Raw genomic sequence first — 20,232 nt, forward strand, 5'->3', positions numbered from 1 at the left:
CTTGGACTGATTACAGTTTCCTTTGTGTCTACAGATTGCAAAAGATGAATGCATAAATCCCTGTTCCGTAATTAAACAACCTGCATCGTTAACGAAGACAGACCGTGCAATCAATTAAATATGGATCACAAATTTGTTACTCCAAATTTGTTACTCCGCAGATACAATGGGATCGTAATCACTAACCCAGCCCTGGAAAACAAACCGCAGGGTCATCTGAACACTATCAGAGGGCTGGAAAACAAACCGCTAGTTCATCTGGTCATTTGTTCTAAGTACGAGTTGGGTCTCTATTTCTAGATGCAATATAGTTATGGAACTGCACTGAAGAGATTTTAAAATTAGAGTAAGGAGAATATTTCAGAATTTAGGTCCTAAATATCAAAATTCAAGTCGAATTTCCTATAAAACTCTAAACACAAACAAGTTTGTTTTTCATTCAATCTAACTTAACTTCTTTATAGTAGAAAACCAAAAAATCAGTATGTAAATACCAAAACCAGTATGTAAATACCTTGCTGCCGAACGTACGGAAAGTCCTCCTTGCAGCAGCCCTGAAATTCATTGGATGATAGCTCCCGGGGCGGTAGATTTGGTTGTTCCTTCCTGTTTACAAAAATTTAAACCATCAAAAAACATTACAAAAAGGGGATGAATTAAAAATAATGGAAGACATGTGTTTAACACTCACTGTAAAGGCATCATTTAACCATCAACAGTCACTCCATATTCTTCTCTGCCACAGAGTCTGCTCTCTCTGTCTCTCAGACTCACAGACATGAACATCACAATCACAAACACATCACATTGACACACTACGCTACACAAACACAAACACATCACATTAACAAACACAAATACATCACTGAGCGCGCTCCACAAACACATCACAATGACAGAGTAAACACATCACAATAACAGAGTAGTGAAAGAGAGAGCCTCTCTTGTAGCATTCTCTGCTAGAACCCAATAGTTGAACCTCCGAATACTCTTAACTGTGTACAGTTAAGCTCCCGCACCCTAAATCGTCCTCTCACTGCAATTCTAAACAAGTGGAAAACCTCAGCATAATTCCAAACAAGTAGAAAACCTCAGCATAATATACATAATCAGTAACATTTGGTTATAAATACATCTGGAGCTGCAACTATATATGAATGTGACTATGGGATACGTTAGATTAGCAATAACATACCTGAAAGGAGATGTGATTATCTCTTGGACTGATTTCAGTTTCCTTGTGTCCACAGATTGCAAAAGATGAATGCCTGTTCTGTAATTAAACAATCTGCATCAGACAGTGCAATCAATTAAATACCGATCACAAATTTGTTGCTCCAATTAAATATCGATCACCAATTTGTTCCTCCAATGATACAATGGGATGGTAATGGAAAACATATTACAGTTACCTGCCTCCATTGAAAGCAAATGATCCGGGTCTCTTGAGGCGAACAAAACTTTGATAGAATCCTCAATCTATCTGCAGCCTAGAGAAATATGGTTCAGAGACTTCAGCTTCAAGGCAAAATGAATACACTGTTCTCCTTTTCAGACCGAGTTTCTATTACCGCGTGTCTCTGCAACATCCCTTGCATTTTATAATCCGACAACAAAAGCACCACTTGTCACAAATGTGCCAGATACAGTTAGAAAATTCAAATTTAATCCCATCGGCGCGTTTTAGTAATCATTAATATTTTAATCTAATCTTTTAAGTAAGGATTAATATTTTAATCTAATCTTTTAAGTAAAGGTTAATCTAATTTAAAATTAATATTTTAATTTAATTTTCAAAGTAAAAATTAATCTATTTTTTAAAGTAAATATTAATATTTTAATCTAATCTTTTAAGTAAAGATTAGTATTTTAATTTCATCTTTTAAGTAAAGATTGGTATTTCAATTTCATCTTTTAAGTAAAGATTAGTATTTCAATATGATCTTTTAAGTAATGATTAATATTTTGAATTTATGGTATCTTTGTTTGATAGAGAAATATTCATAGATTGTGCATGGCTAGGATTTATAATGGCTAAAAGTCACCTTAAGTGCAATTGTGTTTTAGCAAGTGCATATAATGGACATGAAGATCATAGTTTTAGTATGTAATGAATTAATAATAGCATTTTATACAATGTATTAATGAATATAATGATATGGTATTGTATGTAATGAATTCACAATGGGGCGATGGTTGGAGTTTGAAATAGATGGCACAAATTTTCTTCAAATAGTACGTTTTTTTCCTTGAAGCAGTTAGGCAGTGTGGGTCTACTAGCAGTTGATCCGACAGCGTTCACCAAAGAGTTATCATGGTTAAGGAAGAAGAGTTGACTATGATACAGTTACCATTGAAGGCAATCCTATTTTCGACAATATTCTTACACCCATGGATTCTAGGGCTGGCAGGGATCAAACTCATGGGGGATTGGATTGGCATTTTGTATCTTCTAGAGACGCTTCCACGGTGGAGCCATGGTCCACAGGTTCACGGTCAGTCGAGTTAGTTTCCCCTTTATCAAGGCTTTTGGAAATCGTTTTTGTTCCTCCACCTTGTTAGGTAAGAGATGGAGGTTTTCCAGATAGTCTTTGGGGGTTTTCCCCTATTGTTTCGTCGCTTTCTGGTGACTAGAAAACTTCTCTAGGGTCTGGTCAACTTGATTTAACCAAGGTAAATGTACTTTTCCTGCATAACAATCAAGGTTTAACTAGAGTTGGGTCTTCAGGTTTATTGGAGAAATTTTTCTACCCTCACATTTTGTGCCTTATCAGATTGGTTTTAGTTGGGTGGAGTCTAGTGATTTTCAGTCGGTTCAAGTCCCTTTCCTAACCCCTCTCCCCAAATGCCACTAGTATCAAGGCACGAGTTGTTGGAGGTTCAAGAGTCGGAGGTCGAGGGCAAGAAGAACCAATTGTTGAGGATTCAAGCACCCCACAGACTAGGGCCCCAAATTGGGGGGCACGAAAAAAGAAGGATAGAATTATAAAAAGGAAAGAACCCTCTTCAAAGTTAAAGTTGGGTTTAGGGGTGGATGTGAGGATGCACTAGGTAGCAGAAATGATGTACAAGACGCTGGTTGGAAGGACACGAGGTAGAAAATTCAATATAAAGACATTGGAGGACTAGATGGCTACGGAAGTAAGTCCCCTTGTTTCAAATTTACTGAAGATTTTCTTTGTTTCAAAGGGTTGGATCCAAAATGATTTTCACTCCCGCGAGGAAGCTCTCATAATCTCACAGCATGTCTGGAATATAGACTTCACACAAGTTATTTTTAAGTTTTGGTCCCCTTTTTTTGATGTCAATCGAAACAACTAGATGTGGTCCCCACATGGATTCGTCTACTTTGTTTTCCCCCGAATTTGTGGAAGCCAGAGATTTTACAGGATGTGGGCAATAGTCTAGGCTCATATTTGGATGTAGGTTTTTCTTATTTGCAGGCAAAAGACAAACCAATGGGTATGGTGTTGGTAAATATCGACTTAAGGGAAGGGTTATCATAATATCTTGATATGAAAGAAGGTAGAATTAGTCCTCAACCATTGGACTATGAGGGGGTTCCTTTTTTCTGCTGAAGGTGTGGCAAATATGGCCATGCTATGAAATTTTGCAAATTTCCTCTTATGAAGAAGAAGACCTTAAAAGACCCCTCTCAAAATCAATCTTCAGCTACTCAACATCCTTTCGTTCCTTGGTTTTCTCAGCCGACATTCGCTCCTCCCCTTCTTCATAAGGAGCATCTTACTAAAGCAATTGGCTCTCCTCAGGCTCCATATAAGCATGCAAAGGGAATTGTGCATGGGAATGAAGAGGGCAACCCACTTCAAGCATATACTCCAAGCAATATTTTGTTCTCTTTCCTTGGTACGCCTTTCTCTTGTATCCTATTTCTTCTCTTGTCCATTCTTTTTCTGAACTTGGAAAAAAATGGGTTTCACTTTCTTCATGTGTCGTATCTCTTGACTCTTGTTCTTACATCCCTTAGTTTGCCTCAAGTTTCATGTGTGAGTTGGCATTCCCTCTTCTCCTTTAGTCTTAGTTTCTCGAGCCCTCTCTGACGATTTGTCTGAAAGCCTTATCCTCCATAATATCCCCAACAAACAAATCTTAACTCAACCAGGGGGTTTGTGTGGGAGCTTGGGAAGATTGATTGAAACTATGGGGTTAAAAAGGTCAGAGGCCGAAAATATCACTTCTCTAACTAGGCCAAATAGAAGGCTTATTTGGTTGGAAGCTGGGAGACAACAATCTATTAATGGGGCGCTTAGAGCAATGGCTACCTAAGGATAAGTTTCCCAATGAAAGTTATTTCTTTTATCTGCAGAGAATTGGCAAATTCCTCTAAAAAACTGGCCATCGAGAGACTAGTTCTCAATTACAATCCATAAATTATGCAAGAAATGTTGGGTGAAAGTATAGATGTTGTTCGTCTACTAGAATCTTTATTTAGGCTCTAGATGCTCATGGGTCTTCTGGTGGCTTGGTTATTGGTGGCTTTCACAACGGTTAAAACCTCTTAATTGCTAGAGTATTCGCTATGGTCTAGGGCTAAAGTTATTTTCCTGTTAACTGGATATTTCTTTCTTTATAGTAAATGCTAATGGACCAAATTTTGATTATAAGCTATTATGGGACTCTTTCTTTGGGAGAGTTAGAGTCGTGGGGACCTAGGGTTATGCCTGACCACCTTTCTAGTTATTTTATTCATAACTTGGCAACAAAGAAGCTACTTGATATTGAACCTGCAAAGATCAAACCTACTTAGAGAAATTATAGGATTGGATTAAGAGTGGCCAAAAGACTAGATCGTTTTCATAGGGCAGAATCTTTGGTGGATAGGCTCAATCTAGTCCGTCAATGGATTGGGGATGGAGGTGAATCAGATCACTCACCTATACTTCTGGACATAAAAGGAGGAGTCAAAAAGCTCACAAGTCCTTTCAATTGAACTCCTCCCGGCTAAAATAAGAGAGGTTTTTCTCTCTAGTGAAAGAACATTGGAAATCCTTTAATCCTTCAGTCGATCTTTCAATTTGAATAGAATTTAAGGAACATAAAAGCACACCTTAAGGTTTGGGATCATCATAAGAGGGAGAAAGAGGCAAAATATTTCTTGAAAGTGGAACATGAACTCTGAGTTCTATCTAAGGAGGGGGAGGAGGGTTTTACCACAAATGATACAAAGGAATCTTTTCTCTCTCTTAAGAAAAGGAGGAGGGATATTGGAGTCTAGGGAAGCAACTTAACGACTCATATGTACAAAGATATGGCTGGAATGCAAGGGTGAAAACACAAAGTATTTGCATGCCTATGCCAAAGGGCGAAAATTGGTAAATTCCATTTAGAGCATGAAGGATCCAAAAAGGCAAAGAGATCTCCTCATTTGAAGGATTTGCATATATGGGGAAGACACATTTTCAAAGCTTGTTTAGGGAGGTTGATGAAAATCCAATAATGGAAATTCTCCAAGTAGTTCAATTGTTCCCTAGATATGTAAATGAGGAGAATCAAGATTCTCTGTTAGTTGAGGTCTCTTTGGATGAACTAAAAGAGGTCCTTTCCACTTTTCAGAAGGACAAAAGTCCCAGTCCAAATGGGTGGGTGGTCAAAGTTTTTACAAATTTGTTTGTGTTGATTGGGGCTAATATTCTCCAAGTGGTAAATGAGTCCAAAGAAAATGGAAGAATTTTGGCTACCTTCAACTCCACTTTTATTGCATTTTTCCCGAAGGCGGATAACCCTTAGTCGTTTGAAGATTTTCAGCCCATTTCTTTGCATAACAACATCTATAAGGTTATAGAAAAAGTTATTGCTCGAAGAATCAAGACATTTCTTTCAAGGTTTATCTCAAAGGAACGATTTGGTTTCATGGAAGGGAGGCAGATACATGAAGCTATTAGGGTAGCTCAAGAAGGTTTGCACAATATAAAAATTCACAAGTTGAAAGCGGTGATTCTTAAAATTGACCTTTCTAAAGCATTCAACATGGTCAACTGGTTTTATCTTACACTTATTCTCACTCAGATTAGATTTATTCCTTCTTTTGTGAACTGGATCATGGCATGCAATCAATATGCTTCGTTCGTAGTGTTTATCAATGGTTCAACATTACTATTTTTTCATGCCTAGAAGAGAGTGGGACAGGGTTGTCCCTTATCTCCGCTCCTATTTCTTCTCGTCATAGAAGGCCTTAGTCAATTACTATTTGTTACCAAAGATTAAGGTGAGTTCCATGGAGAAAGTATCTTTCAAGGTCTTGTTGAAAGTCACTTACTTTTTGTTGATGATATATTCATCTTTCATGATGGGTCTCTTCAAGATGCTAACAAATTGTTTGAAGTTTTAGCAATTTTTGGGAAAGAAAGTGGCATGAAAATTAATGACATAAAATATACTATTTCTAGCCAAAAACTAGGGTATGAGAAGATGATGCATCTTAGAAGATCATTCCCTTTTGAAACAAGAGGGCTTGAAGAAGGCCTAAAATACCTGAGTTTCCATTTGAAGCCCAATGATTACACAAATGCAGATTTGAGCTAGCTCTTGGTGAAACTAGACAAAAGGCTTAAAAGTTGGATCTTCATGTGGCTTTCTAAGGCGGGGCATTTAGTCCTTGTAAAATTTGTGCTGGAGGCAGTTCCAGTATATTGAATGTCTCTACCATCGATTTCTAAGGATATCTTTGAAAAAGTGTAACACCCTCCTCCCACATCCACCCAAGTAACCCTACCAACCAGGCTAAACATGAGACGAGAGGCTACTATGATTAGATTCAACCTCCTATGTTACCTTAAAGAAGTGGAATTAACGGAACATCACACACAGTCATCCAACATCATCAACAGGACCCTCAGGTGACAAGTCAGCCACTCAGGCAGCTTGTCCCTAGGTCCCATTATTGTTCTGGATCTCTTTGGCCATAGTCGCTCTCACAGGCCTTCCTGCAATGACCAAAGACCCAAGTTGTTAGTTTTGTGCCAGCGACCCCAAGATTTAAGCCACTTTTCAGGCCGAGAGCCTAGGCCACTTCCCATAATGGAATGATAGCTTAGAATCAATAAAAGTACAGAGAAATAATGATGCAAAATCCATAATTTGAACAAGACCATAACTAGGCCCCTACTAGCCATGACAGGCATTTTGTAAAACATGTCATCAATATGTAACCTACATGTGTAAACAACATAATGAAGTGTAGGGATCTCATACTTATCTGAGAATCATTATGAACCATTGTTTCCTCATGTCATTTGCTGCATATTCATCTATTAGGTCATAGACACATTATCCATTCATATACAAGTAAAAACATGTTGAGAGCCATACATAGTTGTTGTCATAAAATATACATATAACTAGCATAATAGGAACAAAAATACCATAAACATATTAGCCATCAAAATCCACATATACATCAGTACATTTACACATGAAAATCAAGGGAATGAATTTCTCATTAATGAATACAATGAACCAACCAGAGATGGGACTACCACATTCCACCCGACCATAGATTGGTTGAGCCAAGTCTCTCTTCAGCCAATCACCCTCGTGCCATATTCCAAGCATGAATGTGGGACTTCAAAACAAAAAGAACTCAACCAGGGCATACTGAGGCTAAACTACCTCACCCTCATCAATAGAAACCAGGCTTTACTGTAATCCATCCTGGATCACTAGGCCAACACAATGAACACATCATAACAGGTTCTATCGTGATCTCCACCCAATCACTAGGCCAAACAAGAATGGATGCCACCGAATTTCTCCACCTACACCATGAGGAATTTTCTAGTCTTCTAGTCTCTCAAGCTTTACCACAATCCATACCCGGATCACTAGGCCCTAAATCGAGACCCACTCTCCAAGCTTTACCGCATATCCCAAACCTAGGATTATTAGGCCCAATGAAGAGCAACCCACCTCTTGGATTTAATGTATATCTTTCCATTCACCGGCGAGGATTCCTGGGCCCACCGAGGCAACATAATCCTGGCTTTACCACAACCCACAGTTTAGCTAAGGGGTCACTAGGCCAGTGGCTTTACCGTGATCCATAGTCTGGTTCAAGGAACACTAGGCCATGTACTCTATGATTCGGAGATCCACCCCACTTAGCTTTGAATCCATCCGGAAATCCATCTCCACCAAAACATGAGAACCCCATCACACCATGGCTATTTGGAAATGGCAAGGCTAGGCTGAAAACTTTGTTACACCTGGAAAAACCCATGTCACAACAACAAAAGAACCACATGCAATACCATGCATGCCAAGTCTAGCAAGGAAAATACGCATGCAGGTCGATACCTACAATGAGCCTGTTGTAGTTGCTTGATCCTACCTTTCCTGCTTGATCTTTGCTTCCTCTTGCCTTCATTGCCTTTCTTGATCCAATGCCAAATGCTCCAAGAAAACTCCAAGTGTCCAAGAGTATGAGAGAGAGAGAGAATAATGAGAGAGCTCCAAAGTTGAAATGACAAAAGGTTATCAACTGATACTCATAAGAATTTTTATGGATGATGTCTCTATTTTCTTCATTTTCCATTATTTTCCTTCATTTTTCCTCCTCACATGCAACCTGTGAACTTTCACCTCCTTTTTCTCCTAATTTCCATTATTTTCATAAATAATTGTGCCAAAAATGCCATTTTGCCTTTCCAAAGCCTTAGCCATTGCCTTTGCCAATTTCCTTAGTCATAAACAACCAAATGAACACCCCCTAGGATGTCTTGCCCAACATTCAGCTTGGAAAAAGTGTCCCATCGGCCGTGGTTATTGTTTTTAACTTTTATTACATGGAATTTCACCATGGCTGTTACAAAAAGCAAGAAGACTTTGTTTCTCTTTTTTGTGGGTTGTCCAAAAGGAACATTGTGTGGTTTTGTGGGTCAAATGGCAATGTATTTCTTGCTTAAGCTTCCAAGTGGTTAGGGCCTGCAAATTATTTTATCTTTCTCATCAGCTTTGGCAGCCAAATGTGATTGGCGATTAATCTCCTCGAACTATTTATGGACTCAAGTGGTCATTCAAAAATACATAGCCCATTTACTTTGGAGGAATGGATATGCCTTAAGGTCAAATCTTGATTGAATATTCTATAGTGTGGAGAGTTGTTTTAAATTGATTTGAGCTCATTAACTCAAGTCTGGCTTGGAAAGTGGGAGATGGGCAGAAAGTTTGAATTGGTGTAACCCTTGGACTGGCTACAAGGATTCATTCAGACTATCTCAGTCACACTTTACTTGCTTCGGGATACAAGTTTCTCTAGGCTCATCCAAATTTCCCATCCCCACACTACAACTTTATGGCAGCAAGGTTAGATATCAACAAGGGCCTTGGGGCTGGAAGATGAGCATAAAGTAGAATGGAAAAGATTATTAATAACACTTCAGCTATCTCATGTTCATCTAACTAAAGTTGATGATGAATTAGTATTGGTACTTTCTCCCTCTGAAACTTACATGCCAAAGCTTGGGTAACTTCATCTTAGCTTGGATATCCAACAACATGAACTAGCTCAGTCTTGGATTTATGGAAAATAAAATTTCCATTCAAGGCAAGAATGTTTATGTGGTGTATTATGCGTAATAAGGTACCCATCTGGGACACAATGCATAAGGGATTTAAATTTTGACATGTTTGGTGTTATTTATGCAGATCTACTGAAGAAAACGTTGAACATCTTTTTATGGAATGTGCATATACAGTACACGTATGAAATATATGTAAAACTTCTTTGGGGACTGCTTGTTCTTGGGTAGGTACAAATCTCGAAGAATGTTAGAGGCATTGGTTTCAAAATTCTGACAATATTTCATATAATTATTTACCTTTGATCGTTTCTTGGGGTATTGGTTGACATGTAACATATGCATCCTTCAAGATGCCCTCACTCCTTTGGAAAAAAATGTTGTAGAAGGTTTACCAATACTCTCCTTTTTCCCACAACCACAAATTAAAAAATAACCTCGTTAAGTTGTTGTTGAGAATCTCGATCAATGTTTTCCCTGGCCATATTTCGATGGGGCATCCCAAGGGGGCACTCTCAAAAGTGGAGGAGGTTTTTTCCTTTTTCTTTCATGCCAAGATGGGTTTTGGTAGGGGAACCAACAATTATACAAAGCTCTTGACACTCAAAGCATTGATGTTTTTTGCAAAAGATAAGGTTTGTGACCAGATTCAAGTCTTTAGGATTCTTTGTTAGTCATGAAATGGGTCAAAGAACAACAATTGTGTCAAAACTTACTTCTTATTCCTATTTTAAATGATATTTTGAGGATAGAAAACTCTTTTACCTATTTCATTTGCAACCACATCTTTAGGGAGCAGAATGTTGTGGTAGATCATTTATCTAAAGAATGTTTGGACATGGTTCGGGGGCCCTGACACATCACTGTGTTCATAGGGGAGGAACACTTTCAGTTTTATCATCATCCATTTATGGATGAGGATCTACCTGAATTTTTTGTTTAAAACCTGTTTCTAATTTTTTGGAACTCTACTACATAATTTTTTTGTAAGAATGATAGGTTATTTTGGATATTCAAAATATCCCAAGGCTGTTTCTTTCATGGTTTTGTTTGGGAGGTTTTTACCTCAACTAATTTATGTAAAAAATTAGACATGCACTTGGCACTTATTGGGAAAGAGAGATATGTTTTTCTTCTTATGTTATAGGGGATCTGGGTAGATCCTCACGAATATGCACTTGGTAGTGTATATGTTGAATGTAATTTTATTTTGAATGAATACAATTATTGTTTTTTCAAGAAAAAAATGTAATGAATTCAAAATAATATTTTAATGTATTTTATTATTATAGATTTATTTTAATGTAATATAATTTGAAATAAGTAATTCATTTGGAGGTAAGTATAGCCATAAAATTACATAAGTGAGGATGCAATATATTCAAAAGTTATTATTTCTTTCAGTGTATTTAATAATAGTTTTACTATTACTTGTATATTAAACTGCATACTACGGGGAGAGGAGAGGAGAGGGAATGCCAATTTGTAACAGTCCAAAAATAAATATCTAGTTAACTTTTCTAATTAACATTAAATTCAACTAAGAATAGTTTTTTACCTGTCGTAGAAGTATGCTTACCGCAACAAGGTTTTGGGGACGACTCTCCACCCAACCGTAGGCTCAATTGTGCAAAAATTTGCTACAACTGGCCACCCCCGAGCCCTCAATCAACGTACTACTGCCAGTGACTCCTAAGTCTTAGAACACCATTCTCTCAAGAGAATGCAAGATAGAATCTCGGAATGATGGAATGCAGGAATGCCTCTCATCTTCCTCACTATCTATTAAATAGAACAAACATTGGATGGGAACCACATGCACACACTCCATGTGTCTACATGCGACTTTGATTTTTAGCTTTCTTGTTTTATTTCTTTACTTTTCTTTTGATTTTTAGCTTTCTTATTTTATTTTCTTCTTTTTGATAGCTTTACTGATTTTTTTATTGTTTTCTTTGTTTTATTTCTATTTATTCATATTTAGAGCTTTAGTATAGTTATTACTATTTTTATTATTTTTATTTTTATTTATTTTCTTGTATATTTTTAAATATCATTTATTATTTAACATTTATGATTTATTATTTATTTTGTATTATTTATTATTATATTATTATTTATTATTTTTATTATTTATTATTTATTATTTACTTCTTGTTGCCAACACCCTCTGCTGAACTAGTATAACTAGCAGGCATCGAAAGTCCCCAACACCCCGGGAAATCTCAAGGAATCTCTGTCCTTTTTCCCACTTTCGGCACCAGGCTAAGCCTGACCCGGTCTGTATCCTAGTCCAAGGTTGGCCCCAAGGCTCGCGCCTAACTCAGACCTCATCTGCCCCAAGGCAGGCATCCGGTCCAGTACTCAATGACCCCGGGCATCTCGCAAGGCTGGCCCACTCCCTCCACAACTACGAAGGCGCACAACCCCAGGCATCGAAGTCCTTTACATCCCTTCCAGACTTCAGCATCCCAATCCAATAACAGGCACCTAGCCTAGAACATCAGGCACTTGGCCTCCTCAAGATGGTCCCATAGCTCTTCAAGAGCTATCCATCAAGAGCTATACACAAGACAAAGGAACCACTGGCATATGTAGTGTTGATTGAGTTTTGTCCCCAGCCCATATGGTGTTACTTATTCTCCCTCGTGTGTATGGGCTCGCACGAGATCATCAAATAAACCGGCCCTCTCAGCCCATTTGTGGAGTCGTGTGAATCATCACATCTCAACATGCATCCAATGCATTAACCATACCATCATAGTATCATAAGAAATAATCCACATGCCAACTCTTGCATGTCATCATGAGAATGTTCATCTTTGTTAATCACAACATTAGGAATAATAAGGCACTGCATGCTCATGCATGTCATAGATTTGTACGGAACTATCGCATGCTTAAGTTATACCATCAACATAATTATATCAAGACACATCATGAGTTCCCATAAATGAACCACATGTCAATAATCCTCATATTATAACATCATAATTCCTATGCCACGTTATGCATATCATATCCATCATGAGTATTGAACATTAAATACCTATCATCACGTAGTAAATGAATATGTCAATATACCTTGACATAACGTCATAATACCTATGCATATCGCTACTATCGTATGGATACCTTGTCACTATAAGAACCATATGTACATCATTATCTTCCTACCATGATAGCATGAAACATCGTCAATATGTTTTCATCAAGTTGTCCATTACTTTTCATAATCAGTTCGACTTCTTTCTACTAGGTAGTTGATCATTTACACCAATGGTATAATCATCTAAGTACATCATTAAATTTCATCTTGAGTCTTAATCTCTCGTCATATATTCTTCCTTCCCCAAGGAAATTTTGGTGAAATTCATTGTTTAAGATATTTAAATCATCTATCTTAAAATTAAAATCCCTTGATTTTATATCCATTTACCCTTTGGCTTACTAATTCCAATACCGCTATATGCAATTGCATATAAACATTTTTTCATCATGATTTAATCTTTATATCATGAGGATTTGTTGATCCATGTTGACTTATTTAACAATTAGCACTTCATCCACCGAAAATATTTTCTTATCTCGTCGAGTTCGTAAAGTTCGTATCTCAATACCACTTGATTCAGCTTCCTCAAGTTGGGCAAAAGACTCTTTCTTATTAAATAGTATCATTATTTTAGATTTTGAAACAGTTGGAAACACTACTACCATCTTTATCCATGGGAAACTTAAATGTGAGGTGTTATGTGGAAACCACCTCTTTTAATGTTATGGGAAGTCTTACTCGTGAAATAATGAGTCAAGTACAATCTCTCTTAATTGACTTTTACTTCTTTTGTCACTATGTACACAATCCTTCTCAAGGTATCCGTATAAAATTTCTAGCAACATTCCTTCCTATATCTTCCTCGTTTATTATCATTTGGTCATCATGCAACTTCACCTTCACATTTTTTTTTAAATATGTAGATCATCATTATGACCATTACCAATCATGTTTCTAGCTCTACTCATCAATACCTTTAAAAGAACTTTCTTCTTGATAGAACATCCCTTCATTTCCTTCTACCCGATATTCATAGATATATTTTTCTTTTTCTCCCTGTCTTGATTTCCTACTATTCCATGTCTACTGGCTAAAAATGGAAGTTTCTTCACTTCATTAAATTGACTTGAATTGTGGTTTCTTCTCCTTCTCTCCTATAGCATTGATATCCTTTGGAAATGTTGTTACTATTTCCATCTTGGGTAATACCTAATAAATAAATTCATTAAGATAGCTACCAAGTCATGATTATACCAAACTCTTCCATTGTGTTCTAAAATAAGTTGTTTCTTCTTACTGATTTCTTACCCCTTTTATGATACTTCTTCTTTACCACCTTAAACATCTTATCCAAGTCGGCCATAATCACATGAACTATCATTAGCAAGTTTCTCCTTTCCATTTCGCTTTAGACATCTTTATCCACTATATGCAATTAAACTTGAATCACAAAACCTCATGTAACATTATACTCAACACCTAAACTGAAAGCCAAGTCTGTACGATTTGCCATTGATAATATAGTAGTAAATGAACAGATACATGTAATCTGAATGGCAATGGCAGTGCAAAATTAAATTTATTAGAAGATCATATTGAGAGATTTGTGCTCTTGCAATAATAGACCAGAGAAATGCCAAGCAACTGCTATTGCTAAAGGACAATGAGAACAACAATCCAATAGTATGATCAACATTCAAGGAATGTTATATCTGTGTTTTTAGATCAAATTGAACAATAAAATAATGAACAGATGCTAGTGAACAATGATCATCTAAAGGTAATAATATATCAGAGTTTATCCATTGTGAATTGGAACATATTTCACTATTTTAGATCACTTTAATTGGTGACAAATTTCAACTTCAATTATCCAAATACTTCAAGTGCTATGTAAACTGTGTTGTAAAATGAACCGGTGGTGAGTAGTTACACTAGCATTAAGATTTGTTACAAAAAAACATGCCAGAATACCATTTCAATAGTGCAATCTTTCAGAGAATTATACATCGTCAATTATGGGTAGATTATCACCATCCAATATTACAAGATTATATACTTTTTCAATGAATCAATGAGTCATAATAAAACTATATCTTTAATTATGTGACTCATTTAGATTTTTGCTTTGTTATATGGTTGTGATGGAGAGAGCTATGCAAGCACAAACAACTCAAGAAAATGAGATAGTGGTTTTACCATGTAATGAGAGCAGAGAACCACAAAGGAAAGGACGGGTATCCATACCAAATAATCAGTTGTATATAATGATGTATGAGAAAACCAATGAGGAACTAATGAGTGCACCAAACTTTAACTTACACTTAATTTAATATCAGGTCTTACTTCTATAATTTAATATCACACTTTTGTAATGATAAAAAAATAAGCTGGTTGTAGCTAGTTTAACAAGTATATCAGTCTACCAAAGCCAGATCAGTTATCAAAATGTGATAAAAAAATTTGATGAACTGTAAAAGAAAAGAAGGTTGATCTAGAGACCTTGTAAGAGAAATAAAAACACTACTGTAACTCAAGATTCATCATAAAATAAGAACCAATATACTCAATAATAATTATTATCAAAGTCTAATAAGGTTAATAAGTTATCCTTATTATCAGAGTTATGAGTTTAATAAGATATGTTTATATCATCAACAATCACAATACTTAAACCATAATTAAACCATAAATTATCAACAATTACAAATTTCTGTAGTATAAACCGTGGAAAACATGAATTAGAAGGTACTAATGATGTCAGAATAAAACTTAGAGAATTGTCTCAATGTTGGTGGCATTATTGTGTTAAGAAGGTACTTTGATATTCAAAAAAAAAAAAATATTCATCATTATATGTCACACCAATATTAATTCTATAGATTCATGATTTTTAAGGATCGAAATTTTGTGCTGTACAGTGAAATATTTTGAGCATCTGAATAAGCAATCATAACTTAGCCATTAAATTATTACTCTAAGGGGATTTAAGAAATCAAACAACCAAAGAAATATTCCATTCCATAAAGAAGAGACACTGCCACCCGACCCAGAACCGGATCGGATAACTGGGAAGGTTATTCCTCCCCAACAAAAAAAAAATCATTTTATTAATTATATGGTTTGCCTGCAAGCGCACCTGCGAAGACAACACCATATCAAACCCTTAACAAAACTTTAATAGCTACCGAGTTTTACATTCATTAACTACAACATAAAGATCGAAACAATACCAGGAAACTCAGAACAAACCAATTAGCTACGATACATTTTAGCTATAATGATTTTTAGCACTTTGAATTCTTGACAAGAGAAAGAGATTCCTTTGGTGCTTGGACTTTGAACAAATATGCACTTCATTTGAGGTAACCCTGTAGATCATATTTAGCTGCAAATGGTTGTAACCTGGATGCTATACAAATAGATTACACAAAACCTAAATTCCAAAGCTTTTTCCACCAAGAATCATGCTGACTTCTTGTTAACTTGAAATTTATCGAGAGAGTGACAATAGATCACCAATGTATATACTACTTAAAAGGAACTTCTAATCTGATTTGAAAAGACAGTTATAGGTCTATGTCCTCTTCGAGAATTCTGCCAACAAACCAAGTTAGTAAAATATATATATGTAGCAAGGGAGGTTAAGGATGTGATTAGAACTATGTAAAATCAACTTTAAAATGTCTCAAACCACTTTATTACTCAATAAAACATATATAAAATATTTATTAATATCTCATCCTAAGTCACAAAACTAATTTCTTATTCCTATATTTTTATTTTAAAATAAACAAAAAAATATGTAAAATTTAATATCCCTTAAACAAAATCACCCTTTCTTATATTAAAATAAAAACATTGGAATCTTAAAATAAATCTAATAAATATTTAAAATAAAACTTTATATTCATGGAAGTTTCTTTTCTTTAAACCCAAAATTGCGCTTCCCTTGCCAACACTTTTCTTCTATATAAATCAATTATTTAATCCTTAAATAATATATAACACATATAAATTCATTATTAAATAATATAATTTTATTACTATCACTATTTCGTTTAATGAAATCTTTCTCATTTGATGAATCATCTTCGTAATTCAACCTAAGAAAATCGAAACCCAAAAATTTAGATAGCATATATATATATATATATATATTTATTTTGTTTGTATTTCCTGGTGATTTGCCCTCAAGCTTCAACGTAAAGTACTTTGATTGAGTTGATCTAAAGGGAAAGAGTTGTTCAGCAAATTTGCAGGTCTTTCGGATTAGGTAAGGCTGTAATTGGAAGTTTAATGAAGCGTTTGAGCCAATTCTCCTAAAGCAGGTAAAATTGCTTTGGACTAGTTTACTACAACTGGTACATAATAATAAGTAATAATGAAATAGTAAGCATTACTATCTATCCAAATATATCTCACTGCACAACTATTAATCACAGGGAGTAGGTTTCATAAAATTTGCTAATGAAAAGGTACTGAAATCGAAGTAATTCTAACTCATTTCTGAAATAAAAACCTCTTTTGGAATATCAATTCAATTATAAAAAATGCCAATACAGTCGGAATTTGACAACAGGCCAAACAATATAACGAGTACACAGATTTACAAAATGAGAAACGGGTACAGTTTGTAGCCGAGAAATGGGAAATTACCGCTGAGCAGCTTGCTACCAAATGTCAAATGCCAGCTTGTTAGACCAATATAGCATTGATTGGAAACAAGAGATTTTTCATTGTAAAATTCTAAATGACCCCAAAAATAGTGTTTTACCCAAAATAAATAAATAAATAAATGTTATAACCCTAAAAACCTAAGCAAATTTATTGAAAAATCAGTGAACTATACTGAAGGCAAAAAAAAAAAAAAAATACAGAAATTGGAAGGTTTATTACCAGACCAGTTACTTTTGTTAGGCAACTTCCTCCAAGATAACACAAATCAATATTCGGCAGCTAATCTGAAATTCACGCATGCAGTCCTTGAATTCTGTGGCAGATTGAATCCTCACGTCACCCAACAACATGTATTTGGACTACCGTTTTAATGATTGTATTATGGGCATCTTAGAGTGATACCCAGCTGGATCAGACTATTACTCACCTCATAACACGAATTTGCAGAGGGACCCCAATCATTGTATTCAGTGAGCAGGCATTTCCATCAATCATTTGCATGAGAATGAGTACTAAAACCATAATAAATACAAAGAAATGGAGTGGAATATAATTTATTGAAGTTTATTCATTCAGCCTAAATCAGTTAATTTGCGTGACATTTAATCTTTCTCCATGAAATATTAAAGAGTTCAGGTTGAGAAATGGTAGGGACGACCCAAAGGGATTGGAATTTAGGTAAATTTAATTTTTTATTTATTTTTTAATCTTATAATAATGGTATTTGAATCATGCTTTTAATGATAGGAATACAATCAGTGCCATTAAAAAATTTTGGAACGCCAAAAATCTTAAAATTTGCCAGTTATAACTTAGATTTTACAAAAATCCCAACCAGATTTTATCAAAAATCTTGCCAAAATTTCTATAATTTTCAAGAAAAACAATTTAATTAAACTACACAAATCAAAGCTACATAAACTTACACAAAAACCAACGTAGGAAAGCATTAGCCTTACACAAACTCTGAACAGAACGACAACATTTGAAAACATTTTACAATGAACAAATCATTCTTTCATCCTCTACAATCAAACTTATTTATTACATATTATAACAAAAGCCATCAGCAAATCGGAAGTAGAATTATACCGTAATGCCACATTATTATTCTTTATTTATCATAATTACACGCCAAAAGATTCTGCGTTTACTTTTGTCAACGCAAAGGAAACTGTAACTAATTTAGAGGACGTGCATGCGTGACGTTGCAGCACACTCCGCTAATACCTGACTATAAATAAAGAGAAATTTAAAGCTTTAAGGAAAATTTAAAAAAAAAAAAGGGAATTTTTTTTTTTTTTTACAGTGATTTTATAAAAATTAAAATGATAACCTTTTCTCTCAAAGGAAATTGATTTTCCTCTAAATAAATAAAAAAAACTCAAAGCAATTGACGTCAAAGCTCAACGATGAAAATTACGCATTAGGTAAAGTGAATACAGCCTCAGAAATTAAATTATAGATTCCAATGCTTTGAATAATTTATTTCTCAAAATCGACTTCAAATAGTGTAGAGATTTTCACTCAGAAATGTTGATGGCTTCCCAAAAGAAATCGATAAATCATTTAGATCGAATTTTTTTCTATATTAAAATCTCTATAGGCCTAAGAGTTGAACCTATCCTCTGATAGCATGTGTAACAGTCCAAAAATAAATATCTAATTAACTTTTCTAATTAACATTAAATTCAACTAAGAATAGTTTTTTACCTGTCATAGAAGTAGGCTTACCGCAACAAGGTTTTGGGGACGACTCTCCACCCAACCGTAGGCTCAATTGTGCAAGAATTTGCTACAACTGGCCACCCCCGAGCCCTCAATCAACGTACTACTGCCAGTGACTCCTAAGTCTTAGAACACCATTCTCCCAAGAGAATGCAAGATAAAATCTCAGAATGATGGAATGTAGGAATGCCTCTCATCTTCCTCACCATCTATTAAATAGAACAAACATTGGATGGGAACCACATGCACACACTCCATGTGTCTACATGCGACTTTGATTTTTAGCTTTCTTGTTTTATTTCTTTACTTTTCTTTTGATTTTTAGCTTTCTTATTTTATTTTCTTCTTTTTGATAGCTTTACTGATTTTTTTTATTGTTTTCTTTGTTTTATTTCTATTTATTCATATTTAGAGCTTTAGTATAGTTATTACTATTTTTATTTTTATTTATTTTCTTGTATATTTTTAAATATCATTTATTATTTAACATTTATGATTTATTATTTATTATTATTTATTATTATATTATTATATTATTATTTTTATTATTTATTATTTATTATTAAGGGGAGGGATATTACACAATTCCACTGGGGATTCAAAAATGAAAGTAATCAAATGAATCAAGATCCCTTGACCATTCCAAAACCCTTCAATGTCAATGCCATGTTTGGCATTTCATAAGTATTGTTAGTTGAAACAAGTTGTAAACCCCCCCCCCCCCCCATCTACCCAAGTAATCAACCAACCCAGGTAACATATGCGATGAGAGGTTACTATGGTTGGATTCGACCTCCTATGTGACCTGAAGGAAATGGAATCGATGGAAATACAACACATAGACCTTCCACATCAGCTACAAGACCCCTGGAACCATGCCAACACTTCAGGCAGCTTGCCCCTGGGTCCCACTGGAGTTTTTGATCACTTGACCTTTGGACGCTCTCATGTTATGGGCATGCTAACCTCCAAGAACCTCTGGATGCTCTCACATGCCTACAAGCCAGCGTTGATGGACCATTTTGTCCAATTCTGTGCCAGCGTCCTGGGGATTTGAGCCATTTTTTCATGCCCAGAGCCTAGGTCACTGCCCAAAATGAAATGACATCCTCAAAGCAGTAAAGTAATAGGGAAATAATGATGCAAAGGCAATTAGTTGAACAAGCCCTTAACTAAACCCTTACTAGCCATGACATGCATTTCGTCAAACATATCACAAACATGTAATCTACAGGG

At 35.3% G+C, this 20,232-nt stretch overlaps 1 long non-coding RNA gene across 1 annotated transcript; it reads right to left on the reverse strand.

Moving 5' to 3' along the window:
* Positions 1–941: 941 nt before the first annotated feature.
* LOC149172112 (uncharacterized) lies at positions 942–1,578 on the reverse strand. Its single transcript, XR_016259606.1, has 3 exons — positions 1,413–1,578; positions 1,196–1,288; positions 942–1,036 (listed from the first exon to the last, which is right to left on the reverse strand). It is a non-coding gene; the product is annotated as an uncharacterized LOC149172112 (long non-coding RNA).
* Between the last annotated feature and the right edge of the window lie 18,654 nt (positions 1,579–20,232).

Source organism: Pinus tabuliformis, chromosome 4_2, assembly GCF_031772625.1.
Source record: "Pinus tabuliformis cultivar Carrire ecotype Pingquan chromosome 4_2, CPIR1, whole genome shotgun sequence".
Classification (NCBI taxonomy): Eukaryota; Viridiplantae; Streptophyta; class Pinopsida; order Pinales; family Pinaceae; genus Pinus; species Pinus tabuliformis.